Source organism: Protopterus annectens, chromosome 1.part0 (genome assembly GCF_019279795.1).
Source record: "Protopterus annectens isolate FY-2018-M chromosome 1.part0, PAN1.0, whole genome shotgun sequence".
Classification (NCBI taxonomy): Eukaryota; Metazoa; Chordata; order Ceratodontiformes; family Protopteridae; genus Protopterus; species Protopterus annectens.
Genome location: NC_056725.1, coordinates 1,654,680,950 through 1,654,698,698, shown reverse-complemented (window position 1 = coordinate 1,654,698,698; position 17,749 = coordinate 1,654,680,950).

Sequence of the window (17,749 nt, the reverse complement as noted above, 5' to 3'; positions counted from 1 at the left end):
GTAGTGCTTTACAAGGAGCAACAAACATATCCTGGACTCCTCAACACCTCATCTTTGTGCTCAAAATTTAGCACCATTCAAATGTCAAGCTTGCAAACTATGTCTGAATTGGCACATACTTCAGATGTCATGTGTTACAGGGATTGCACAAACACACACAGCCTTGCCAACTGCATTTGTGAGATTATAAGCAGATGGACCCCTTGGCAGACACATTGACACTACTTACAGCAGATAACAGTAAAAGTGTACAATATGGCATTGAGCTGGGAAAAGTGTTATGCTGCTCTCATTGTCACAGTTTCCATTGTTCAACAATGGATTGCTTATTGGCATGACTTCTGAGGACTACACTTTTGAAGGAGAAATATGGTTGAGTTCTAACATGTTACCATTTTGAGGCTTACACAATGTTAAAATAATTTTGTAGCAACTGCGAATCAAACTCATGGGAAATAGGAGGCAAAACTGCAACACAATGTATTAACTGAAACTGCCACAAGAGAGCTAAGTTTACACCATGGCCATTTGACATTTGCTGATATCTGCCTGCATGGAGATACTTTTCGGAGATGCCTATATGTGTGTGATTATAATCCAGTCTTGAACTGCATTCCTATGCAAAAGTCATTCTTGCTACAAGTAATTATGGTTCACATGGATGCAGTTTAATGTGATGATCAAGACAGGTTAATTTATTTTACATGCCTACTTACAAAAGACATAAGGGTCCTAAACACATAGTTGGGATACATGATGAGTTGTATCTTTCGGCTTTTCCCAGTTAGGGGTCGCCACAGCGGAATTCTGGTCCGCTAATGATTGGCAGTTGATTTTTACGTACCGAGTTGCCAGCCCTAAGGCAAACCTTCAACGAAGGAACACCCATTCACGCATGTCTCCACACAGAAGACACTTTAACTGAGAATTGAACAGGTCAACATGATGAGTATGATGATTATAACAAAAGTATTGTGCCCATCATACATATACTAGTGATTTTTAGATAAAATATATTCATTGTCATGTCAAGGAAAGTGGATATACATTAGGTTGTCTATAAATATAATATATTAGTCATAATATGCTAAAAAGCACATCTTCATTCTGCAAGGCTTACTTACTGATAAACTGGTTGCAAGAATCATGTTTAACATTATCATTTTTCATTGCTGTCACAGTCCTATTCAAAACTTTCTGAAAATGGGTTCCTTACACCCTTTTTTAAGTATCTTTTAGCTGTATATAAATCATCGATAGTCTGTATTATTTATCTAAAGTCACTTCTCTTGTACCTTGTGCCACAGAGAAAGCTTGATGACAGGTAAAATTTCTCCTCTCAGGATTGCCCAGGATGCTGAAAACAGTACACTGTTAATAAGCATGTTTGAGATATCTAAGGTAGCCTAAACTGAATTTTTCACTATTTTTCATTAGTTAGTGAGCTATGTTTGCATGATGCCAAGTAGAGAGCAAATGTACCTTAAAAAGAAGGTAAATAATAAAAAAGAAAAAAACTCTTAAGGCAACACAACAGTGAAGGAAAAAAACTTTAATCTAAAAAACAAAATAAAAACAGTATACTAAGTAAGCGCTTTCTTGTTCACTCTGAACTCTTCATCTGACATATTAAGAACTGCTGTGGCTTCCATTTGAGTATAAAAAACTAATTGTATATTCACCAGTCATCATTCATTAATTATTTAACAAAAACTCATCTGTTAGTATAATTTAAAGCTACATTACATCTTAACTTCTGCCTAACTAAAAATGTATGCATATAAAACATTGAGTATCTATAGACAACACATGAAGCAACATGTATAAAACTCTTATAGAAATGAACTCCTAAAAAATTTTACTTTTAGGTTAGACTGTGCTATCAAGATTTATATGAAGGAATTTGAATATGTATATATATATATATATATATATATATATATATATATATATATATATATATATATTATTTTTTTTTTAATATTAATATATGTCTGCATATGTTTTTAAAATGTTTAGAGTATTATTCATACAAAAACTGAGTTAATTTCTATAAGAGTTTTATACAGGTTGCTTCTTGTGTTGTCTATAGATACTAGATGTTTTATATGCATACACTTTTAGTTAGGCAGAATTTAAGACATAATGTAACTTTAAATTATACTAACAGATGAGTTTTTATTAAATAATTAAAGAATGATGATGATTAGTGAATATACAATTAGTTGATTAGCTTTTTTATATTTAAATGGAAGCCACAGCAGTTCTTAATATGTCTGATGAAGCATTCAGAGTGATGTGAAAGCGCTTACTTAGTATACTGTTTTTATTTTGTTTTTTGGATTAAAGTTTTTTCCTTCACCGTGGTGTTGCCTTAAGAGTTTTTTTATTTGTGGACATTGTCGTTTCATTGGGCACTTAGTCCTTAAACTGTTTTTGATTTTGAGAAATAATAAAAGATGACATATTGTGATAAATTGAAATGTGATCTCTACACCGGATTCAAGCAATGCTTTCATGTGTTTTATTCCTCTCGACTCACTTCAGTTACACCTTGTACCACAGATTATGACGTCTGTTATTTGCATTTACTATAGTAAGTGCTCCCCTGTTGTGGCGGCTGTACAATGATGCCAGGTATGTTTGAGCTTCCTATGGTAGCCTAAACTAAAATTTTCTCTTTTTTTTTTCCTTAAGTAGTAAACCATGTTTGGGTGATGCCAAATGAAGAAAAATGTACTTTAAAATGATTTACATTTAAAAATGAACTATTGTCCATTATGGCAATGAATTCTGCAAACAGGATTTCAACAATGTTTCATGTACCTTATTTCTGTCAATTCACCACAGCAACACCTTGTGTCACAGAGAAAGTTACCTGAGAAGTTTATTTTCTGGAATGATTACTAAACAGAGTGCTGCCAGTTACTCAATGTTGCTCGGCATTTCTCAGATACGTAGGGCAGCCTAAACTACATTTCACTTTTTTAATGCACAGTGTTTGCATGATGCCAAGCAGAAAGCACATAGAACAGAGTAATATATGTTAATGAAATTATGAATAGTGAATTAAATGCATGTAGCAATGACTGGAGCAAGAAGTGCATTCAAGTGAGCAGTTCCTAACTCTCGCATCTCCTTGCAGCATCACACAGGTACTTTGAGGAACACATTATCAGACCTGTAGTTAGTGACATATAATGTTACACTGGGTAAACACATGCTGCTAGCAAGAGGGGCAACAGTAGATTTTTAAACAACACTATGGTATCACAACATGTGTTTAAATATATATTCTGACAATCCTCTGTAAAAGAATCTTGTCAGTGGATTCAAACCTTGCTTTATATATATCTATCAGCTCACCACACTTGCAACTTGTGCTACAGAGAGAGATACATGTCAGGTGTATTTTCTTCCTTGAGTACTATCTAGAGTGCTGTCAGTCACACAATGTTGCCTGTCTGCTTTGTGCAACCTATGGCAACCTAAACTAACTTTTTCACCTTTTTTGTTTAGCCATGAAAGCAATTTTCATGCTACCAAGCAGAGCGCAAATAATACAAGAGAAGACAAGACATAAAAAAGACAGCCAATATTATGACTGCCGATTTGTTATATAACAGTTAATGTAATTGCAAACTTTTTAAGTCCCTTCTCCCTGACACACCCTTACTAGGTGTATATCAGAGAGGGAAGATTGTGAAATCTGATTGTTCATGCTGTCAGAGTAATCAGGGACAGATTTAGGCCATTAAAAGGTAACACTTCTTATTGCTCATCCTTCCATTCCTGAGGGTGTCAACATGTTATTGTGTAGGTCTCTACTTCATGTTTGAATTCCCTTCACTTGGTGCAGATGGTGGTATTCAAGAATGCTAATGATTTCATATCTCATCCGCATACTTATAGTGTTCACACAGCTGACTGCATTATATGAAGGTAATGGTGTAGGCAGTGCCTTATCATACTGGGGGCACTGTTTTGAAACACAGAGTTAAAAACTGGTACAATAGTAGGACTTTGGGATGATTTAACTATTTTCTCCACTGCTGTATTGTCAAGGTTTGTTGATATTTGATAAATAATGCTTTCATTTTGACATTACAAGGGTGAAATGCAGTGAACAAAGAAGAGTATTTGTATAATTTTAAATGTATTTACATTTATCTCTTACTTTTGACATAGCCACTTTGCATTTCTGCAATTATGTTACTGAATGCTACAGAACAAATGTATTATTTGATCTTATGTCATGTTTACACAATTTTTGCAGCTACTGGTAATGTAAGCATCTAGGGAGGTCTGTTTTTATTATCATTACTGTGGATATGAATTGCATCCTTGGGGGATGCCTCTGTTGCTGTCAAAACACAGCAATTACATGGGTAAGTAAAGGTTGTGGAGTCTAGCAGCCATCTGTTTTCATATTCATAAGTGTGCAGGGTCTTAGGCTTAGACCTAGGTAATGAAAGTTTGCACTGTCCTTTGCCTCTTAGCCAGGGCATAAACTGCACATCTTTGTCTACCAGCATAATATGCAACTGGAGGCTCTCCCTCAGCCTCCTCATCTGCATCTGCTGCTGGCCCTGTCTGTAGTCTTTGAAAATGTGTTCTTGCCCTTTGCTGACCATAACAGAGCTGTTTCTTTGTTTGAGCATGGGTATCTTTGCTCGGTGGGGTTGTGTGTGTTTCTCATGGGTGTCATGAGCCAGGGCTCCTGTGCATAACCTGCACCCCCAATAGAAGCTCTCAGTGATGTCACTTGTAGCAAACCTAGTCTACAGCTCACAAGTGTGCTATCTGTTTGAGATGTCAAAACTGCCTGAGTTACCTACACAAACACTGTAGATGATCCCCTTGGCATTACAATAACTTGACAGGTTATGGAATGGAAGCCTTTTCTGTTGGTGTACTGCCTTCCCTGTTCCCCAGGTGTGGATTTTATTTTTTGTGTGTGCATTCTATTGCCCCCAAACACTTTAGAGAATTGTTTTATTGCATAGAGTTCCCACATGGCTCTTGGTCTCTCCTGTGGTGTTCGTGGGAAACAGATATTCTCTCTTGCATGTACTAGCATTGCATTTAAATATTATCAAAATATTCTAGAGGTAAATGCCTGTGAAGTGTCTAATATAAGCCCTGTGGGTCTCTGGAAAGTAGCAACAGCCAGTACCTGTAATGCTAGTCATACCAGTGTTTCCACTGGGATGGGTTCTCCATGAATTTACTGTGGCTTGAGGTTGAGGTGGCAGAGGATGTATATTTCCTCCAGTGTTTCCCTGACCACCTTGTATCTTTTAACAATTTCTGCTTTGTGCAGTCCATGATATGTCAAACAGAGTTTAAACACTCTTCTTCTTGCCCAAGCTTTTGCAGCAGCAGTATTACCCTGATTTAAAGCCTGTTGCACATGCAGCATAATAACTGCAGCAGCGACCTTTACATTGTTTTGCTTTTTTTTCTAAGTGTAATCATGTCTGTATTCAAAAGGGTTTTAGTGTACATATCAAAAGCCTATACCAAGCGTAGATGATTGCTTTATAGCTTCCTGTATGGCTTCAACATGTTGGATTGGTAAATTACTATTTACTTCGACTTTTTGTTCTTTAATTAGCATATTTTGCCATTTCCCACTGTTGCACAGCTCTACCTGTTGTGTGTAGGTGGATCTACATGACCCCAAAACGATTGCTACACTTTGTGTAGCTGTTAATGAATCCCGGCTTAAAGGTTTATGTCTTACCCTACTTACATTAAGACAGGATGAATCCCGGCTTAAAGGTTTATGTCTTACCCTACTTACATTAAGACAGTAGGGGCAATGCTAACATTTTTAATGTTTTGTCCTCTTCTTCAGCACAAGATGAGACTGTCTTATGTATCTGACTCAAGCGTTATTCTCAGCAAGGTCTTATCTACTTTGTAGGACTACCTTAAATATTAGAAAACTGCTCATCTCTAAGGAACTTCCCAAGTCAGGTTACTTAAGTTGTGCATTTTAAGAAGTCTTTGACTCTATTGCTGTCTGAGGTCCCTCAGAGTAAAAGTTGACTACTTAAATGGCACAATGAGAATGTAGTCTATTTCTTGTTTAAGAAGAATTTAGAGTGTTTTCCTGTAGTGTTAGTTAAATAAATGGAAATCTTCAACAGTGCAGAGAGATTAAAAAAATAAATAGAAACATGCGAAATGGACTAAAACCACTTAGCTGTTTTCCCTGAGACTCCTTAAGAAATGTTTGGTAAACATTAAAAGACTTTTTCATAGGTTCTTAGGCTGGTACTAGGCTATTGGCCCTAGGGCCTATACAAGCCTAGCCATAACAATTCCCTGGCTATTTCTTCCTACAATATTTACTTCCCTGAGCCCCTGTCAAGCAGGGTTACTGACGTTATCCCCAGGGTGAATTTCCTATCTCCCATCCAATCGTCAAGGTTCCTTTTGAAGAGGGCCAAATAGGCACTCTGCTTGACATGTATGGACAGTCTATTCCAGAGTCTGGGGAGTCTCTGGGTCATGATCCTATCCCTCCAGCATGTTTTGTTCATTGTGATGACAAGGTTTAGATCCCTGGAGCATGTGGCTCTGAGGGATTGGGATTTCTTTAAGTGTGGCATATCCAACAGCTATGGGCTTGACATGGCCTTGTATGTTAAGCAGAGATCGCCTCTGTGTAGACGATATGCGACAGAGTATAGCTGGAGTTTTTTTTAGATGGTCAGCATAAAACATCTGCTTTAGACTTGTGATTCTTTTAGTGAGGCATTTCTGCAGCCTTTCCAGATGTTGCAGATGTCTTTAGAGGGGTATACCAAACAGGGTGTTGTATTCTATAATGGGTTAAATGAGGGGTGAGTACAGCGGGACAATGACCTCCTTTTTTCTGGATGAAAAGCCCTTAGTGATGAGGTGTGCCGCATAGAAGGATTTCCTGACTGTTGTGGTGATGTGGTTATCGAAGGTGAGACCACTGTCCACCTGTGTCCCTAAGTCTCTTAACACACTTTTAGCATTTAGTGTACTGCTACCTATGTGTCTAGTTCATTGCTATAGGGGGATGAAGCCAAAGTCTTTTGTGATGCTTAGCAGGACCACTAGGTTTTGTATCCCTGAAGTCATGACCTATTGAGCACCACTGCCGTGGTGCAAGTACACAAGCATGGAGATTCATCACGTGGGGCACAATTCCTGCTGCTGCTGAGCGATGGGAAGCGCTCTCAGAGGGATGGTTATGTCATTCTGCAGGACCAGCAAGATGATCGTCTCTCTACCATCAGGCTCTCACCAGTGGGGAATAGATGGGATGGTTGATATTCATAGGCAAAAATAAACAGGATTTAGGGCTCTCAGCTAGTCCTAAGATATCTGTCTCTTACTCCATGAGCTGACTGGTTGCATGTATGAGATTGATTGGGCCAGGTCCCACAGATAGTAAAAAAGAGACCTTTCTGTGAAGCTTGTAATAGAATTTCCAGCTGGAATGAAGTCTTATCTTCCTTCCTTCCTTCCTTCCTTCCTTCCTTCCTTCCTTCCTTCCTTCCTTCCTTCCTTCCTTGTGGTCTTTCTTCCATAAACTAGGGAATTAGATAAGGCCTGTTACTGCAGTTAGTGGTTCTTTTATTGCTCCTTTCTTTTCCTATCAAACAACACCTATGCCACTCATTCAGTTGTCAGCAGCTATGGCTGCCTCTCTTTGGCTGTCTGCCAATGGATTAATAGAGAAGTTCACAACTTCTGCTGATTGTGCCTTTTAGCCTATTATTTTTAGTGAATGCCCTAAAGAAAGCAATGCTCCCTTCCTTTGGAAAAGTAGAGTGGTGATTCATATTTATAAAACACGGGCTGACCCTGTGTATGGTTTCCACTCTTTCTTCACTAATTCCTGGCAAAAAAAAAATCAGGACCTAAAAATCTCTGAGTAGCTAGCAACTTTTTTCAATAATTTATTTTTGAAAAAAGGAACTAACGACTCCCTGCAAAGTTGCTGCTTGTTCTTCATTAATGCTTGTTAAAAATATGAGGTGTAAAGACTGCCTGAACAGTTAAGAACCTATGAACACACGAAGAGCCATTTCTTGACTGCATCACTTTTCTAAAAATGCTAAGACAAAACCTGTAAAAATGTCTGTCAGGCTTCTTTGTCTTTCAAGTTCTGCTTTATGAATTATAAATATAACTTTCATTAAGGTTTCAGTAGAGTTACAGCCCTAAATTGGCCTGCAAATTTCATAATAAGAAACTTAAATGAAGGCAGTACAGATGACACCATCTTTTCATTTGTTCAGCCATCATACATAATTTTCCTGATGCAGTACCTTCAATTTAACCAAAACTGAAAATAAATTCTAAATTCTAAGCTTGTTTCCTGCCTTTCCTGTAACTAGTCTACTACAGATACAGATTTGCTGTATCCAGGACTGTTTGTAAGCTTCTGAGCCCCCCCAAGCCTTCTGTGTTGGAAGGAAGCCTTCTAGCTTATCAGTGGGAGTGGTAAGCACTAGGTAGACTATCTACCACAAAATGAATTTTTGTCTGTTCCAGAAATTCTAGTATATTGGCCATTTGGGCAGTTTTTCCATCTCTTTCAACTTTCTGGTTTAAAAGCCCACATTTGTGCTTTTCACACCTTTCCTGTAACTAGTCTAGTCCTGATACATATTTACTGTATCCAGGACTGTATGTAAGCTTCTGAACCCACCAAGCTATTCTCTGTTGGAGGGAAGCCTTCTGGCTTATCAGTGGGAGTAGTAAGCACTAGGTAGCCTATCTAGCACAAAAGGAGTGGTTTCTGGCCCAGTAATTCTAGTTTATTGGCCATTTGGGCAGTTTTTCCATCTCTTTCAACTTTCTGGTTTAAAAGCCCACATTTGCACTTGTTTCCCACCTTTTCTGTAACTAGTCTAGTCCAGATACAGATCTGCTGTATCCAGGACTGTTTGTAAGCTTCTGAGTGGTGGCAAAGTCTGTTCTTCAATTTTTCCCTTAGATCTACTAGTTCCCTTCTCTCCTGCACGTTTACTACCCTATTAGTCTAGCACTTTACCAGACACTTCTTATAACAATTATTAGCACATAAAAGTGCTACCAGCACTAAATGTTCTACAAGAAAACAGCTCCAGTACTTATTAATGCTCACCCCTCCAGGTATGTCTAAAGTTCAGTTCCCTGTGCTTTCTCCTATTAACCTGGTGAACTTGGGCATCCTGAGGCAATGTAACAACTGTCTTATGTACACTGTAAACCCTCTCCTCTTACCTCCCAACACTCAGACTTGTGAAAGATGCACTTATATAGCCAAATGGAAGCTATGCACTCTCCAGCCAAGACCGGTAAAGCTGGTCAAGAGGAGAAGGTCAATACTTGCACCACACCACATGGAACACATAGCCCTCCAGAATACACACCAGCACTGCCTTCAGATAAAAACACAAACTACATACCCACCTTCGTGGAGGGTCTCAATAAATATCTACCCAAACAGCAGAGACCACCAAGGCAGAAATGCACTCGACCACCACAACACAACACTAATCACGAGACACATAACTCTCCTAAACAGTGTGCCAATCAACCAAAGCCCCTAAGGCAAAACAGCGTTCCCAACACACTAGTCATAGGTGACTCGATAGTGAGGCATGCTGATGTCCTGCAAGGAGAAAGCAACCTGTCAGGTGCCAGGATCCACCACATAATGCATCCACTCAGGTCCCTCAACAACAGGTACAATTATGACTCTGTCATTGTACATGTGGGTGTGAATGACCTGAGATGTACCTCCCTGGACTACATAAAAAAAGACATGGAGGAGCTCTGGGATTATGTAGCCCAGGCGGGTATGACTCTAGCACTGAGCAGCATCCTACCATCACCCAGAATGATACCACAGTACAACCAGAAAATGATTGATTTCAACAATTGGCTATGTTTCTGGTGTCATTCTAAGGGGATCCAGTATCTGTCTGCCTGGGATGACATGATTGCCAGACCTCAATGCTTTTCCAGAGATGGCCTGCATCTGTCACACATGGGCTTCCAGATACTGGCCAAGGCTCTTGCCATCCCTATAGTTCCTTTTTTAGGTGGTGTTCCAAAGACCAAATTACCACTGTAACAGTTACAAGCAAATGCAGTCTGAAGGTCATGCTGCTAAATGCTAGAAGTCTAAATCTCAAAATGCACTCACTCAAAGTACTCCTTAAAATAGAGAACATCAACATTTGTGCCATAACAGAGACCTGGTTCAAGGCAGCAGAAAAAACTCCTGCACTACAAGGCTATAACTCATTCCACACCTTTCAACCCCAGAACATTGACTGAAGCTTCAAAGGTGGTGGTGGTTCCATATTCATAAAGGATGCACACACCTCCATACTGGTAGCCCAACACAATGCATTTGAGAAACTACAGGTGCAGCTAACATTGGGTAAGACAGCGATTCTGGTCATAGCCTGGTATAGATCTCCAACTATGTCTTAAGACTCACACTCCACATTCCTAAGCACCCAGGAGAATGTTAGGGTCCAACCTAACACTCTCATACCAGGTGACTTCAACTACCCATCCATTAACTGAGAAAACTACTCATGTACCAATACACTTGTACAATGTTTCCTGGAATTCATTAATTCCAAATCCCTGGACCAGCTCATTCTTGACCCTACTAGAGTTAGCAACATCCTTGACCTGGTCATTACTTACATGGGTGACCATTGCTTTACACCAGTAGTCAACTCCTCCCTGGTTAGATCCGACCATAAACTAATCACCTTGGAAATCCATACCCCCCCCCCCCGCAAAGTTAACCACAATGAAAAACTTCTCCAAAGCTAACTTTGGGCTCCTAAAAACAGAGGTAGCTAACTTCATGACACCCATGCAAATGGAGACCAGTTGCATGACCATCAAGTCATACATCAATGCACTGTATGGACATGTAAACAAATGCATGGATCTCACCATACCAAATAGAACCAAGATGCTCTCCTCCAAAAAAAGGAAGCCAATCTGGTGATCCCCTGCCATAAACAAACTCTACAACAGAAGAAGGAAAGTGATGCAGAATAAGGTGAGATTCCGGACTGGAAAAAACTCCCTTATCAGCCTCAACAAAAAGTTGTGATCACTAATCAAATCCTCTAAAGCTAGGTGTGAAAACAGAATTGCAGCAGATAGTAAAGACAACCACAAGGCCTTCTATAGTTATGCAAAGAATCTCCACTGCAATACCCAGATTTGCTCTGAGCTACTGCATAATGGTAAATGGTACCTCTTATACTGAGCCAACAGATATTGCCAATATACTGGCTGACAGATTCAGTGCCAACACCCCCCCCAAGGGACCAGTCACAATACCAGTAGATTGCCAGGCACCCATTATTACTGCTGCACAGGTTAAAACAGCACTGTCCAAGGCCAAGTATACAGATTCTATGAGACCTGACAATATCTGTGGCTGTGTTCTACATGAACCACAGAGTGAACTGGCACCTCGCCTGTGTGCCATGTTCCATCACAGCCTCACCTCAGGCTTTGTCCCTACCGAATGATACACTGCTACAGTCATCTATCTCCACAAAGAAGGAGCGACTACAGACCCCGGGAACTATTGTCCCATTACTCTGACAAGTCTGATATGCAAAGCTATGGAATGCATCATCATGGACCTAATAAACAAGGATATAGGGAATCTCCAAAATCTGGATCCCACACAGTTTGGTTTTGTGAAGGGTAGATCATGCCTGCTCAAACTGGCCAACTTCTCTGAATCAGTCACCAGAGCCATGGATGAAGGCAAGGTGGTTCATACAGACTACCTTGATCTGGCCAAGGCCTTTGATACCATTCCCCACTCAGGAATCATACCAAAACTCACTAAGCTAGGCATCAACCCCTGTATCACTAGGTGGGTTGCAAACTGGCTCGCAGATAGAACCCACGGTTGAAAGTAGCTGACTCCAAGTCAGACTGCTGATCAGTCACGAGTGGTGTCCCAAAGTCTTTGGTTCTGGGTCCTCTCCTATTTGGTATCTACTTCTCTGAAGTCCAGGCCAACACGAAGGGACTCTGGCTGACAAAGTTCACAGGTGATTGCAAGTTGGGAGCTATTATTAACTCCCCGAGTGATGTTGACATCCTACAGAAAGGCATCAGTGAGACCAGCGACTGGAGTCAGAACCACGGCCTTAATGACAAAACATGTATCGTCATCCACTTTGGGAAAAACCTGGTTCCCATGAATTACCATATCGATGGTAGTCCACTGAACACAGACGGCGTTATAAGAGATCTAGGAGCACAGGTTGACAGCAACCTCTCTTTTAACCACCACATTGCTGCTGTGGTCAGAAAGTCCTTTTATGTGGCACATCTCTTTACTAAGGGTTTTGCATCCAGGAAGAAAAAGGTCATTGTCTCTCTCTACTCTTCCCTCATTAAGCCAGTCATTGAGTACAATGACTATTTGGCATGTACCTCACTAACCACCTGCAACAACTGGAGAGGCCGCAAAAGTAACTCACAAAGAGGATCCTAGACCTTAAACATTTGTCCTATATGGACAGACTAAATAAAACTCCAACTAATCTCTGTCTCATATCGCCTACTTAGAGGTGAACTCTGCTTGACTTACAAAACCATGTCTGACCCAGCTCTGTTAGAAATGCCACATCTAAAGAAATCCCAATCCCTCCACACCACACACTCCAAAGACCTCAACCTCATTACCACAATCAATAGAACATGCTGGAAGGACAGGTTCATAACACAGAGACTGCCCATGCTATGGAATAGACTTCCCATACATGTCAAGCAGAGTACCTCACTGGCCCTCTTCAAGAGAAATCTTGATGAGTGGACAGGAAATAGAAAATTCACCCCAGGGATCACTCCAGTGTCTTTACTCAACAGAGGCACTAGGAACTATGATTGGGTGGCACGATGCCAGGGTAATCCTATGGGCTAGGCTTGTAAAGGCTCCAGGGCCATTAGCTTAGTACACACCTATGAACTTTTGAACCTATGAAATGATAGCCTGAAATTTCAATTTGCAACAGTGTGCTACCCCTGTTGGATTAAGAAATAAGGGTTAATGACAGCTAAATATACTTAACTAGGCAGCTTTTGTTATGCCTGCACATGAATATGAAAACAATGTAACATTAAGCTGTGCAGGACAGTGCATGGATGAGTAATCTCTTTGTTATGCAGAGAAAATGTATGCAGCATTGTGTTAATTCTATCTAGAAAAAATATATATGTACATGACTTGTAGAAACACAGAGAATAGATGGCTTTCAAATGGTTCCCTATTGTAATTCCTAGACTTGTAAGTGGAAGCCCCAGAATTATGAAAACAAAATAAAACAAAGCCAAGAAAAAAAACTATGAAAATAAGGAAAACATTATGTATTGAATGTAACTGTTCTCCCTGATTTCAGTGTTGTGAGATGCAACTCAAGAACTCCCATGGGGGCTATCCAAGAGTTTAGCAACTGACAGACCTGATTCAAAGACATTAGAACTGCATCATACATCCACAGCTTTTTTGAAACTGAACTACTATGCTTTCTAAAATATTCCACACCTTACTCATTCTTTGAGGAAAAATTCTACCAATACTGCTAGAATGCAGTTGGGGCAAAGTCATCACATGTCCACAATTTCTAATTTTATGGTTATTATTCAGAAATCTAATACCCAGTGCAGCAGAGAGCATTTAATCTGAAATACATATAGACAATAACATTAGAACCCTGTAATTTAATCTGCACTTCACAGAAAACAGAAACTGCAATTTTAATATTTCATTATATGTACAATATATTATCTTATCCATGTAATTGTCTGAGTAAATCTTTTCAGGATGTTCTTGAGTCTCATAAACTGTATATTATTATAGACACAGAGGAAACCATAGGATTTATAGTGGGTCTAATTGCAGACTTGTATAATGGTACCAAAACACAAGTTTCCCTGCTCACAAATACAAATACCTGATATTACTTAGTATAACAACACTTTATGGTACTGGTCATATGTTTATTGCCATTGAAACCACAGTCAATAGCAATCTCTAAGTCCTTCATGCATTTTGCACTAACTAGCTATTGGTCATCCAAAGCATGAAGGTATTTGTGGTTGATTTTTTTTCTAAGTGAATGATGCCATATTTTTAGTATCAAACTGCATACCTGTCAAAGTGGAACAATATAACAGAGCATCCAGATATTTCTTTAGAGACATCTGACCCTGAACATTGTAGAGAATACCAAATCCAAAATAACAACATGGAGAATCAAGTGCCCTTGCAAAAATGAAATATACTATATCAACAGGAAGAACCCTATCCAGAGAGCAATAAAGAAATGTCTCGATAAAGACTTATCACATTCAACACATCAAAGCAGACCCCCTATACAAATCTCCTCAGCACCATTATTGATGATCAGCTTAAATTTTGACCAGCACATTCATCATCTGTGTATTAAACATACACCAAAAATTAGGGTTATTGTATTGTAACAAAAAATATCTTACTCCTGAGGCCGAACTATCTCTAGTTAGAGCATTCCTACAACCAGGCCTTCTTTACACTGCACCCATCTTCTCAAACCTACAATCCTCATTAATCTCACAACTTGAATAAACTTACAATAAAATTTCCAGATTTGCAACAAATCAGCCTTACAAAACCCACCATTGTGTTGCTTTAAAACAACTGCAATGGCTACAACTCCCCACCAACTTCTCATATCACAACTACAAATCACCTACACCAACCTATACAAACCTATTGTCTGTCCCTCCCTCTCTTCTCTTGTATCTTTCCACACCCCCACCAGACCCCTCAGAAGCTCTGACCAACAACTCCTTGTCATACATAAACCAAACAGAAACATAGGAAAACTTCTCTGTAACCATAAGGTGTCTCTATCCTGGAACAATCTCCCTCATCATATCAGAAACAATACAAACAGTACTCAGGTCAAAAAGCAATTATAACTGTTCCTCTTAAGCTAATGGAATTGCCCTTGCCATGAACTTACTTAAACCCTCCCACCCCTGCCTACCCTACTTCACATCTCTCCCCGACACCTCACCCACGTATACATCATCATTCTTTCTTCCCTTTATCTCCCTTTATAAGTATCCATTATCATACTAGTTAATGACACATCTCATTATCCATTACTTTTTTTATGTGTGAAATTTCCAATATTTTTCCTTCTACTCTTGTACAGTATCATACTTCTCCCTTGCAAGTATATTTTTATTACACCAGGTAATGACATATCTTAGTTTCCACTACTTCTCTCAACAGAATAATTTCCTGCATTAACCTATATTATTCTTGTATAGTGTCACATTTCTTCTTTTTTTACTGCAACTCTTAACTTGGTCTTCAGCTCTCTACACCCAGTACCTACACTGACCCAGACTCAGTTGTAAATATTTTCTGTAAACTGTCTAAGATGCCACTTTTCGCACATGTGTAAAATGTATTTATTTTTTTCTCTTAAATGCAATTTGAATGCTCAATCTTATTGTGTTACTGCAATTTCCATATTGGATTATTTCACTATGTACTACTATGCAAAACTCTGAATTGTATGTTATTATTTCTCTGTATGTTTGTGAATGTTATTATCACTGGAGCTTTTCTCCTTGGGTCTCCACTGAAAATGGGCTACTGGCTCAGTTGGACTATGCCAGTTAACAAATGTCAAATAACTGACTGACTAACTAACTTACTGACTAACTAACTAACTAACTAATTAGACAGATAGGAATAACCAGAGACAAATCCATGCTGATATTTATCAGTAACATGGCCTGATTATTGAATACTGTTACATATAGTACTCTCAAAACTCTTGCACAAAGTGCAGGTTAGGTTAATGGGCATATAATTGTCTACCAGAGATGAACCTGAGGACTTTGAAATAGGAACAATAGTCATCTCCCTCACAGAGACAAATCAATGAGAACAGGATTCCTGAAACTACTGAGATAGGCAATCAACCAGATTATCTACACTCTTTTTTAGCAAAAAGCCATTAAGCAAACCAGGACCAGCTGCAGTTGTTGTTTGTCTTTTGTCTTTTCCTGGTAAGGGGTCGCCACAGCGGAACTCCGGTCCACTAATGATTGGCAGTAGATTTTTATGAAACGCCGAGGTGCCAGCTCAGTGCTCAGCCTTCAATGAAGGCATGCCTATTTACGCACGTATGTCCTTCGAACGCTACCCAACCGTGGGGAGGACATGCAGACTCCACACAGAAGGCACTCCCAAGCCCAGCCGAAAATTGAACGGGAGAACCTCTTGCTGTGCTGTAACAACGCTACCGCCGTACCACTGCGGCATCAGTGTTTTGCTTTATTGTTTGTAAAGAACTCCTGACAACATAATTTCCAACTATTGGACAATTACTATTGTCATTACCAAACAGATGACAGAAGAGGACTCTATGCAACTTCCTCCAGCAAAGAAATGAAAAGAAAATAGAATAGCTTGTTCCAATGGGTCAGTAATCAAGTTCCCTTTAATTTTTAAAGAATATTTATACACTTGGTCTTTGCCATATCTTCTAAGCTCTTTAAACAGTGCTTTATTGTTATTGGGAGAATTATTCGCTACTTATGCTGTATGACTTTTCCCATCCAACCTCCTAAATGATTTTTTGACTCAATATACATTGACCTAATTCTATAACTTGGTGCCTTTTCAAGTTTTTGCCAATACTGTTTCTTTGTACTCTTTTCTTTTAAGACTTTAGTTGACTACCACTTTGGGTACTAATTCTTGTCTTTCAGAGATTTGCCAAGAGGAATGAACTTTTTGAGGAACTTATAAATAATGTAAAAAAAAATGATTAATTACTTTCTATACTTTAAACTTTTTTTCACTGCCATTATATAATTTCTCTATTAATCTCCTGATAGTTTATATTATAAAACATTATTGTTACAAACTGATAGTATTTATAATATCCTGGTGTCTAAATACACATTCTGTACTCTGATGATATGATGTGCCAAGTTTCTGTATAATGTTGCAACTGTAAATCAAGTGTTTCACTAATCCAGATATCATTAAAAAGGTTTCCGTTACTGACAGCCTCACTTACAGTCTGTGAATATCAAAACTGAATACTGTCTTCCACAATACTCTGATTGCCATGGAGTTACCATTTGGCTTCTTAAAGGTAATACCTGGATCATTAATATCCCCCACTATTATATCATAGTTCTTACAAAAACAGTCCTGAATAACTTAGCCAAAGCCACAATCTGATGTTAAAATTTAGAAAGTGAGTGATAGAACAAGGCAACATCTCAGTGTAGCCAACATAACATTATTCTTCCTAACATTAGTTCACAATTTGTCTCCTACAGTAAAGTGCCAGAAGGATATTGTGATGCTACAGTCAGACTGTGCAAACACTTAGTTACAGGAAAGAGACTTATTTTACAATGGAGTTGATTAAATAGACAAAAAATGTGTTTTTCACGGTGTGCACATTGTGGCCGCAGAATACTTTAGATTCAGTAAGTGACGTGTAGCGGCACTCAGCATCACGCAAACAAGGTAAGTACTGTGGCATGCTAATTATAGCATAAGCAGCTGAATTGCATGCTGATTAACCAATCCAACACAGTTTAGCTATTCAATAAGATCTAAAGTATCCATGTAGACTCAGTGCTCATTTGTCCTGTGTATTCTATGTTGGCGTGAATGACTTGAGAT